Source organism: Schistocerca cancellata, chromosome 3, assembly GCF_023864275.1.
Source record: "Schistocerca cancellata isolate TAMUIC-IGC-003103 chromosome 3, iqSchCanc2.1, whole genome shotgun sequence".
Taxonomy (NCBI): Eukaryota; Metazoa; Arthropoda; class Insecta; order Orthoptera; family Acrididae; genus Schistocerca; species Schistocerca cancellata.
Window position 1 is genome coordinate 161,979,663 of NC_064628.1, and position 12,015 is coordinate 161,991,677.

At 40.2% G+C, this 12,015-nt stretch overlaps 1 protein-coding gene and 1 pseudogene across 5 annotated transcripts in view; one reads left to right on the forward strand and one right to left on the reverse strand.

Annotated features, from left to right (window-relative positions):
• The window catches only part of LOC126174781 (axotactin), a 567,513-nt gene that overhangs the window by 87,973 nt on the left and 467,525 nt on the right, over positions 1-12,015 (forward strand). The window lies entirely within an intron of this gene.
• On the reverse strand, positions 11,288-11,405 carry LOC126177279 (5S ribosomal RNA; annotated as a pseudogene).

Genomic DNA, 12,015 nt, shown 5'->3' on the forward strand with positions numbered 1-12,015 from the left:
CAGGAAATGGGCCGTAATTTTGTTGTAGGAAGAATTCCAGCGTTTCAGTAATATGATAATGAGGTCCCATACTCCGAGGAGCGCAAGGGACGATGCGGGAGACCTGCACCGCTGTACTAGGCAAGGTCCTAGCGGAGGTGGTTTGCCATTGCCTACCTCCCACCGTAATGGGGATTAATGATGATGATGATGAAGACGACACAACAACACCCAGTCATCTCGAGGCAGGAAAAATCCCTGACCCCGCCGGGAATCAAACACAAGACCGGGTGCGCATGAAGCGAGACCACGAGCTGCGGGCTTCAATAATATAGGAAAACATAAATCTGGGTAGTCACGCGGGGCTTTAAATTCTGCTCCTCCAAATATGAATACCGCTGTTTAATTATTGCGGCATTGCACAAAGCAGTCGAATCGCGCACAGAAGGAAACGTTTCCTTAAGGGGACATTCATCTCCAGCCTTGGCCGTATTTATTGACAAAGATGCTTTTATTTCTCCGCCATCAAGATTTTGGCATTATGCTACTTGCAAATGAACAGAAAACATATGTCAAGCGCCACAGTTGAGAAATGCTTTGTGGTGTATGTGCATAAAACCGAAGACTACATGATTTTGTAAAGGAGGGAGGAATCGTGGGAAAGGAGTAACAAACTTGGAGGGAGACCAAGACAACAAGCAGGTTCAAATGGATGTAGCTTGGAGTAGCTATGCAAAGCTGAAGAGACTCGAGCGGGATGAACTAGCTTGTCGTAGGACTGAAGGCTACAGCAAGAGCACGTGCATACAACTTGTAACAGTTACGTCGGAGTAAAATTAAAACCTGTGATCGTCACGAAGAGACAGCAAAGTTATGTGTTCATCTGTAGCTAAAATAATAATACCAAACAATGGCATATGGCAATAAAACACACGCTGTGTAAGTGCCCTTTAGAAAGAAGGGTTTATACTCCAACTTCTAATCCAGGTATTTTTACCGACAGCATTGTTAGTGTAATACTGCGTTGTCTAATATTCAGAGGGTTAATGGCCTCATATAAGTCCTTATCTGTTATTCAGTCATAAAAGGCGTTATGTCTGTAGTATGCAATTCCTCAGTAAACACAGCTCTTCTCACAAGTCTTACGAGTTCCATTGTACTCGTAGTATCAGCAAGTCTTCATCACCGTTGTCTTTATGTAACAATGTGTATCTTTTACCGCGCAAATCAAAATGTTTTCTTCTCTTTTTCTTAAGTTTCTCTTTCGATTACAGGTACAAAATGTTCTCCCTAATCGAAGAAAAATCTCTCACTGTTTACATCACTTCTTTTTCTTTACAAAATCCTTTCGAGTAAAAGCTCCATTATTACTCGAGAATCTTCAACGCGCCGCTGGGTATTTTCGCGATATCCACTGAATTCTCATTTTTGAACCCATTATATAATGCAAGAAAGACCCTGTATTTAATTAAAATTTTTTAATTATTCGTTCTACTTGTACGTGTTAAAAACATGATGCCCAATGATCTGCTTTCAGTTCTTTTCACTCTGCTTTAAACTAACATTCATTTGATTTATTGTTAATTTTTTCATTGGATTAAAAGGTCATTTTATCTCTTTTAGCAACCTACACTCACCACCTTCTATAAAGATAACAATTTTCAGTCCGTCATTAGATTGTATCTCAACAGGCCGAGTGGAATTTGGCACTCTAATTTTGTCTAACATAAACACAAAATCTCTTATTCTTTCCTCACATAAGGACCTGCTAGATGGTGAATCTAGACCAAAGATGAATGTAAGTCAGTCCAATAGTCATTCCGTATGCACTCTTTTCAGGGTTTTCCAAATCTACCTATCGTCTTCTAAGCAGTTAAACAGATTTCGCATTATCGAGTCCTCTGACAGACGATACTGTAGCCATTCTTCTCTCTTTCCACTTCTAAAAGGCAAATGGATACTTACGTTTCCTTAAATTTTGCTACTCGTGAAGATCGTTGCTTCCATTTCCGTCTACTCTGTTTTTCTTTCTTTACCTTAAGCACTTAACCCGCTACCGATTCCCTCTGCTTTCCTAATTGTATTAGAGCTCTGCTTTCTTTTGTAAATTTGCTTCACGTAGACATCATCGTTCCTAGAAACTAAAGAACATTAGTTTCTTTATAGCAGCAAATCTAGCTCAGCTACAAACAACTAACTTGTGAAACTTCATTCAGTGCGATTATCTTGATCCAAGCAAGCAAAATCTGTAGTAGTAAAAGGACTGCAACGGAACTCTTCTAAAAAATTACGAATTTTCAACGAGCGACATCTCCATTTCTTTTGACTTAGCACTGATGATGACAAGATAATCCCATTTCCAATACAAAGCATTCGCTCTCGTAAAGCACAAAAGCAGCATGTAAACGGTCTGTATGTAAGTATATCGTTAAATTTTTTCGTTAGAACAAAAAAAGATTGGTGGCAGACAAATCTGTTCAACGATTGCGACCTAATCGACCTATCGGAATATTCAGTGCGGACTGTACCTTGCTCCGTGGCTCTGTCGTTCGTAGAAATGCTGGAATGTTCCAAAATAATACAAAGCTTCGACACAGAGGAAATGGATGCTGCTAAGCCAATTAAGGTAACACAGTTCTGGTAATATCAACTCTTTTCTGGAAACTTGTTCTTTCAGAAGACTGCACTATTCACACGCCATGTTCGTATATAAATCGGACTCACGATCACAGCCAAACTATGTTTCGCTTATTTCGTGAACATTATCAAGTTGCAGCTATTTCGACATTCATTTGTTTTTAAATATTACAATGATACGTTCACTGACATAGTACAACAACAGCACGGTATTTTCGCTGTTAATTCTTGTACCACAGTGCGCTGTTCACACAATGGTCAAAAATTTCTCTTCTTCCAGTCACATACAAAATCCTCTCTCAATGTCTTCTGAACCGAGCACAACAACAACTTGAATGGAAAATTGGCGAATATCAAGCAGGTTTCAGGCCAAATAGATCTTGCCCAGAACAGATTTTAGTCCTCAAACTAATTCTCAGACATCAAAAAATTTACAATAAAAAACTAGTTTGTACCTTTGTAGATTTTAGAAAGGCTTATGACTCAGTGGATCGTGAACCTCTTTTCCAAATTGTGAAAGAACAAGGCCTGGATCCTAAAACCACGGCAATTATCAGAGACACGCTAACTGGTACAAAATCAAAAGTAAAGTTCAGAGGAGAAATTTCAGAACCCTTTGAAATAAAAACAGGCGTGAGGCAAGGTGATGGACTCTCTCCGTTGCTATTTAACTGCGTTCTAGAAAAAGTAATACAAGAGTGGCGCGAACGAAAATTGGAGTTCAAAGTTGACCAACCAGTGAAATTAGGACGAACAAATATTCGAATAGACTGTTTGGCCTTTGCAGACGACTTAATTATTCTAACGCAGGACATCCAAATTGCTCAGAAACAAATAGAAATTCTTAAAGAAACAGCAGAAAGAGTAGGTCTCCAAATCTCATTTGAAAAAACACAGTATATGACTAGCAACAAACTGGCACCCAAACTTTTGGAAACTAAGTATGGAAAAATCAAAAGAGTTTCGCAATTCAAATATTTAGGTGAAACAATCTCAGAGACTGGTCTAGAAAAAATTGGAAATGAAATTCGTTGTCAAAAGATGGAGACAGCTTTTAGACTTACAAAAGACATCTACAACAAAAAATGTCTCTCGAGGTACTCTAAATTGAGACATTACAACACGGTCATAAAACCAGAGTGCCTTTATGGGGCTGAAACGCTAATTTTAAACAGAAAAAAGGACATTCAAGAAATCCAAAAAAGAGAAAGAAAAGTAATCAGAAAAATTCTAGGTCCAAAATATACTGAAGAAGGAACATACAGGCTAAGAGCAAATAGTGAAATTCAACAATACACCAGCATATATTCGGATATGAAAAAACGCAGATTAAAATTTTATGGGCATATTAAAAGAATGGATGCTACCAGACTAACTAAACAAGTAGTGGAATTCTACGAAAATCGAAGTAAAGCTAAATTTGAGACAATAAAATGGATTGCTGCTATAAAAAAAATGGTTCAAATGGCTCTGAGCACTATGGGACTCAACTGCTGAGGTCATTAGTCCCCTAGAACTTAGAACTAGTTAAACCTAACTAACCTAAGGACATCACAAACATCCATGCCCGAGGCAGGATTCGAACCTGCGACCGTAGCGGTCTTGCGGTTCCAGACTGCAGCGCCTTTAACCGCACGGCCACTTCGGCCGGCGCTGCTATAAAAGAGGACATGAAAGAGGCAGATATAAAACAAGATGAAATTCAAGACAGAAAATTATTTAGGCAAAAAATTCATGACTGGGTAGTTGGTCAAGCTGAAAAACCAAAGAAAACTGGAACCACATGGTCTGATGAAAGGAAAAGAGCTCATTCCGAGAGAATGAAAACAATTTGGGCAGAGAGAAAGTCTAAAAGAAAATAACTGAATACCCCGTGATTGTACTTCGCGTGGTCCAGTAGGGCCCAAACGTGAATAATAATAATGATACGTTCACTGACATAGTACAACAACAGCACGGTATTTTCGCTGTTAATTCTTGTACCACAGTGCGCTGTTCACACAATGGTCAAAAAGCGCATCGTTCCAGATGTACACGAACAGCTATTACTAGTACAAAATGGACCAATTGTCTTTTATTGTGTACTGAAATGTACGTTTGCATTACTTCTCGGCCCATACACAGTCCGTCCACAACGTTCCGATAGTGATTTTATTCCTGCGTATAAGCGTCGACAACATAGTAATTACGATGACATCTTGATCCAACAACCGTAAACGAAAAATGTGCATTTGGCCAGTGTGTTGTGAGCAGGCAGTGTTAAGCAGTGGACGTGCGGCCGTAGTGTGTCAACGTTGCTGTGTCATAAGTCGCAGCAGCGCAACATCTGTAATTCGGGTGTTCAACACGATCTCCAGAACGTCTGGAAGAAAAGAAAAGTATGTACACATCTTGTGTCTCGAACAAAAACAACGACACGTGGACAACTGCACTACTCGAAACGCAAAACGCGGATAGTTCTCTTATCGAAAAAAAATCATCACTGGTGACAAGACTTGGTGTTAGCAATACGAATTAACCACAAAACGACACAGTGCAGAAATTCACAACACGAGGCAATGCTTCGACGTCATAACCGACTTTCAGGTCAACGTGACGCACGATTTTTCTGAAATTCTCACATGGTTTTAAGAATGTTCTTCGCGTTGTACTCAAGTGGGGAGAGTAAGAATAATACCTGAGGCATTAAAATCACCATCGGGACGTCCGCAGCTCGTGGTCGTGCGGTAGCGTTCTCGCTTCCCGCCTCCTGGTTTCCGGGTTCGATTCCCGGCGGGGTCAGGGATTTTCTCCGCCTCGTGATGACTGGGTGTTGTGTGATGTCCTTAGGTTAGTTAGCTTTAAGTAGTTCTAAGTTCTAGAGGACTGATGACCATAGATGTTAAGTCCCATAGTGCTCAGAGCCATTTTTTTGAACCATCGGGACTCTTCGCTATTTTTTCTTTTTGGACTGTTGGAGTATGTACGCAGGCACGCCTGCAAATAACTGCCTTTTTACCGCTTAAATAACCTTGAAGTAACACGTTATACCCAGAACGTCGACGAGCGAGACACACTTCTCCATTTCTCTACATCCCGGGAGCCAATACTCACTGGATTTGCCCGTTAGTCCAACCGATCGCAAGCCAAAAAAACAAACGCGGCGCTAACGACAGACTATCGATAGCTGCATACAACTATACGCAACTTAAAAGCAGCCATACTTATTCCCTCTTCTGAAGGACCCAATTGTTTCTGTTCCGTGTGAAAAGAATGAAAAAATAAAATACAAACTCGATATGACCCACGTTTCCATTCCACAATACACTTTGGAGAGATCTGAAATTTAACGAAAGATACTACTCACGAACAGAAATTCTCAACTGCAACATTTAATTCAGTTCACAGTGTGTTTCCGATTGTTCCTGTTTCTGTAATGAATACTGTATCAACAGTGATGCTCGAACTGACACTTCCGCATCGGTAGTCTTTGCATTTCTAATGATATTGATGGTGCGGATCGATTATACTGGTGGACTGTCGGAATGGCGACGCATTCGATTTTATCATCTGACGATCATCTCCTGCTGGAACGCACAAAGTGTTCAGTTTTCAATTACGGCAGCCTCTTCGAGTAAGCAAGGCGCTACGTTAAACACGAACAGAAGTAAGCGCTAACGGTTGTGTAACTACTGTATTTCGGATGCTTTACATTAACATCACCGCGCTTTATTGTCTTATCTCTTACAGAAACTGGCTGGCAGTCGTTTCTGTTTCGTAGTTTTACGGATCTGAGGTGTTTTTAGAGCTTAATCTCCCTGAACTTACCATCGCAAGTATTCAGATTCTTCCGCGAACGTCGACGGAAGATAATTGGTGCATGAGAAGAATGGTTCGTTTTCTTCATTGTTTCTTTATTTTGTGTCAACGTTTCGTCCCAACGAAGAGGAGGTCACAAATGAATGAAATAGTAGATTAGTACGAGAGGCACTTAGGAAAATTAAAATACCTTCGACTGGAGCGTATATTGTTTTGTTTTGTATTGTTTGACCTGCAGAAATTATATTCTACTTAGCCACTGAAAACTCTTGTTTACATAGAATACATAATTATTGTACAGAAAAATTGTATATCTACAGAACTGAAAGCTAAAGTGGTCAATTTTTTTACAATAAATATTTAACAAATAGTGCGATAAGTAAACTAGACATTTTATGCTATCATTTCACACTATTTTTTAGATATAATAATAAGTGATACAGGTAAATGAAAATATGAATACTATTAAAGTCTACAGACTTTTAGCTGTACTCTTAAGGAAATTCACAATTACTTTATAAAGTCTAATGTCTTTAGAAACGAAAAGAAATGGAGGAGGTAGCTCTTACTCACCAAAGGCTTCAAAAATTCCGATTGTTCATTCTCAAATGTCGAACACGAAAACCAGATGTGGTTTACGTCAGCCTCTGATTCAGAATCACAAGCAAGGGAATCATAAAAGTTGATTCTACACAGGTGTACAGGAAATGAGACATGGTTGAAGCGGAGTCTAATGGTGGTGGAAATCATAGCTTTGTGCAAATGCGTCCTCGTTCCCCAAGGTCTTGTAGGAATTGGAGGTTGTAATGCCACATTTCGTTTGTTGGTGCACATTCTACGTCTCTCGCATTTGCTGTTTTCCGTGGCTACTAACTTCACGTAAGAAGTCTGTATACGCTCATTTCAAATCTAGAACTCTTCCTGTAGATGCAGCTTGTTTAGTTGAAACGTCAGCGCGAGAACCCACACCAGAAAGATTGTCTGCCCTCCTTTTACAGCTAACGTATTGCAGTTCCACATCCAAAATATAACGATTGGTTTTGTTAATCCATCATCAGTGCTGAATATTTTTAAGAATACTCTGGGAGTCGGACACGATTATTATCTCTAAGAAGGAAGTGAAGAATACGATGTTGATTTCTTCCAAAACTGCCACAGTCTCCGCCGAATAACTGTACGCTTTACTGACTTGGATCTGAGGGCGTAGAAAAGCACATTAATATACTACTCTTGTGGAATTTTGGATCCAGCAGTATACAAGGTTTCAGCTGCCCCTGTCCATGGGTTTTATGCAACCTGCAACGTCTTCAAATATCACACGCAAGATTTTCACACTCTCTCGCTCACTGTGTGCATACTGTTAGTCCTGCATAAATTATGAATAGGAACTATTTGTCCGAAATTTAATGTAGTTAACCTTTGTACTTGGATACGTTTTTGCTACAAGCCGTACTTTTCGAATTATTCGAGAAGAACGTACAAAAGTGTCCTTCGATCGCATTTTTCTTGAATAACTGGAAAGAGGTGACCTTCAGCGAAAACGGAAAAATTTAACTACATTGAATTTCCTACAAAAAGTTCCTGTTCATTTTTTCTGTAGGACTAATAGCTTGCGCGTATCGAGCGGGAAAATATAAACGTCTTACACGTGGTTTTTGAAGGTTTTATGGGTTCCATAAAACCTATTGCTTGGGGGATCTGAATCACGGAATATATACAGATATAACCAGTCCACTGAGCTTCAACCTGACGATTAAATCTGCAATTTACTTTAACACTCGCCTAGCTTGTCATATTATAAAAATAGACTGGAATCTAGTGGCTGAGTGTGTCAAGATCATATTCAAATAAAGGCAAATAGCATAGATTATATAATAGAATCTTATGATAGCAGACAAAGAGTCAAAGCTGGTAAGTGGTGTATGTAAACGATTCTTCCCTTACACAGTTCTCGAATTGTTTACACGTTTACTGAGCAGGTGCTGCTTCGTTACATTTCGTACCAGTAAGCTCTCCGCACGGAAGAAAAACAAACTATTGTATAGAATAGCACTATGCGTAGCGTTCTTGCTGAAGTTAGGCGACGAATGTGTGAAAATCGTTGAAATAAAAATCGTTGAACATACTATTACGAACGACTGCATAGAAAGTGTGTGTGCTCACACACAGTCCCAATACACCTCATGGACCGACTCGAAGCTTGACAATAACTACGTCTACTTTGGACCACGGGAAGAATGACCGCTTAAATGCCTCTACGTGCACTGTGTTAAGTCTAATCTTGTCTTCATGATCCGTACGGGACAGATATGAGGGGCATGAGGGATATTTCTAGCTTCTTTACTTAATGCTAGTTTTGGAATTGTATAAGCAGGCAGTTAATTTCAAAAGTTTGCCAGTTAAGGTTCTTTAACATTTCTGTAATGCTTTCCCGTGCGCCATATAAACTTGTGACCACTCGTGCCGCCCTTCTTTCTATACTTTCAAATCCCTTTTTTCTCATACATTCTAAGCAGTATACTAAGGTGGGAGGCACAAATGTGACTTGGAAGCAGTCCACTTTGTAGACCGGCTGTATTTTCCCAGTATCCTCCCAATAAATCGAAGACTGCACCTGCTTTGCCTATGACCGAACCTAAGCGATCATTCCATTTCACATTCCTACAAATGGCTACACCCGTGCATTTGTATGAGTTGACTGGAAATCTAACTGTGAATCACTGAAATTGTAGTCATTTGAGTCTGCTTTTTTATGTTTTTATTGCAGTGCACAATTTTACATTTCTGTACTTCCAAAGCCAGTTGCCAAACTTTGCAACACTTTCATATCTAATAAAGATCTGACTGAATATTTCTGCAGCTTTTTTCAGACAATATTTCATTATAAATTGCTGTGTAACCTGTGAAAAGTCTGAGGTTACTATTAACATTTTCTTCAAGATCATTATACGGGGTGGTTGTTATTAACGTCTGAAAACTCCTGAAGCGACGTAGATGACGCTGAGTTAAGTAATTTAGTATAAACCACGTGGCGCCGCAAATACCGGGAAATATCCTCGAAGTGGATGAAAAGTCTTGAGCTTGTGACGTCAGCGGATGACGTACCTAGCCGCACGTGCAGCGGTTGGGCTTGTTGATCCTACCCTCACTGGCAGGGGGCAGTGCTGCGCATCGCTCTGATAGACTAGTCTGTTTCCGCTCTTGCATTACCCGATGTGACACAGTAGTGAACGCATTTCAACAGATTCTCTTCTTGACAGAAAGCAGCCACGAACATACGCAAACAAATTCTGATTATAACGTGATGGAGAAGATTGTCCAAAATGTCTATCTTCAGAGAAGCTTTTCTTCGTATTACCAGTTTGCTTTCTATATCTTTTTATTTCTTCTGCAGTCAGCTGTTGCATGGGGGCTTTATTTTTTATATATATATATATATAGATATATAGATATATATATATATATATATATATAAGGAATGCAAATATTTTTTAGTAGCTGTCTGTCCGATTACGCAAGTCTCGTAAACGGCTGGCCCTGACTAGTTTTAGTACGCAATCTGACTGCTTAGAATGACAACAAAGAATGTAAGGAAATTTCTGTTAGCACAATTAATTAATTAAGTCCCCAGCAACTATAAAATCTACGAAACCAACAAAGCACAAGTGTAGCTGTTCTGTATGTGGTAGTATGACTCAACGCACATCTGACACGGTTCTTCTTCAACAAGACAACAATTTTTAAATACCAATTATACTGACGTGATAAAAAAAAATTAGAAATACTATAATTGTGCAAGAAAACCAAAATTACACTCTAATACAAGAACACACGCCAGATGCTTTGTTGACTGAACCTGTAATGACACATTATTCAGGTCACTGAAAGAATAAAAGAAAATACCTCCATATATATTGACGAAATGCACTCTGACCATTACAATATCTCCATTAGAACATCTGCTATCTCTCCCATCAAACCACTGCATAAAACATGGAACAACACTCTCCACTACCACATCTCACTCCGCCTTTACGACAAGCAGTGTCCACCACAACTTCTCGGCAAGCACTGCCTGCCGCTACGTCTCAATAATCACTGCCAGTGGAGGCGGCGGAACAATACTCTCTGGCGCGCTCTCTGGCGCTGTGGCTCAGTGTAGCCACCTTTCACTGTTTCCGTACCAAAATAGCGGAAGTCCACTACTTTTAGTGTCGCTTTTCCTAATCTAATTCCCGAGATTCATCTAGTACTACAGTACATTACCCTTTTTTTATTTTTTTGATGTTCAGCTTACAACTTCTTTTTGAAAACTTCCAAAGTTTTTTACGTTCCCGACAGAATGACAATGTCATTGGGGAAAAAAGATTTATTTCTTCACCCTGAACTATATTCCCTTTCCAAATCTCTCCCATTTTTTTCAGGTTGCCCTACCTGTAGACTGAAGAAGAAGACTACAGGCCTGTCTCACTCTCTCATCAGTTATTGCCACCCTTTCGTGTCTCTCGATTTTTATTTCTTAATGGGATCAGACATCGTAAACTCCGGTAATGGTTTGTTTCTCAAAACAGAAAGGTGCGCCGTGGTACAGATAACAACGACGACTACTAGCGCTCCGATATTCGGGAACTTCAGCGGTAGACCACGAAACCATAAAAAACTAAAACTCCGCCCGAACAGGCCATGAAGGCCCAACGGTACCGACCGGCCACCGTGTCATCCTCAGCCCACAGGCGTCACTGGACGCGGATGTGGAGCGGCATGTGGTCAGCACACCGCTCTCCCGGACGTTGTCAGTTTTCGTGACCGGAGCCGCTACTTCTCAATCAAGTAGCTCCTCAGTTCGCCTCACAAGGGCTGAGTGCACCCCGCTTGCCAACAGCGCAGGAATAACCGGATGGTCACCCATCCAAGTGCTAGCCCGGCCCGACAGCGCTTAACTTCGGTGATCTGATGGGAACCGGTGTTACCACTGCGGCAAGGCCGTTGGCCCACGAAACCATTATCATCTCAGAAATCAAATTTCTATGACGTGATGGTACCGAACTGAGTTTACCGTCACGATAAGCGTCTCAGCAGTGGCGGCAATCACACATAAAAGTAATGGTAAACATTTAGTTGCGTACCCATCATACACTGTTTGGTACGTGTGTAATGGAATTTGTTACTTGGTTATATTATAATGAACACTTGTTAGTAATTAAGCGCCACATAGAAGTTGCCCTACTTACAAAAATGAATAACCTCAAAATTAGTGTAACGCAATCTGACTAGTTACAGTTAAGTTTATCAGATACCGATACTTAACTAGCGCAGCAGATATTATATTTGATATCTGAATTAATCTAGTACTGGCCACTGGTTAAGTTTCCGTTCAATGAAACCAGAATAAATTCTCCTAATAACATTTAGCTCTTCTCTGATTAGTAAAACATGGTTCCAAGTTCGTGCATTCAAGTATAGCCTGGCGAACTAGTAATGCCACCGTCGCACAAAACATGTAAGCGGGACGTTATGTAGCTGCTCTCTCAAAGTTCTCGATATGACTTGTTTTGCATGACCTGCAAATATCTTAATAATACGGAGCGTGGCTTATCCCTG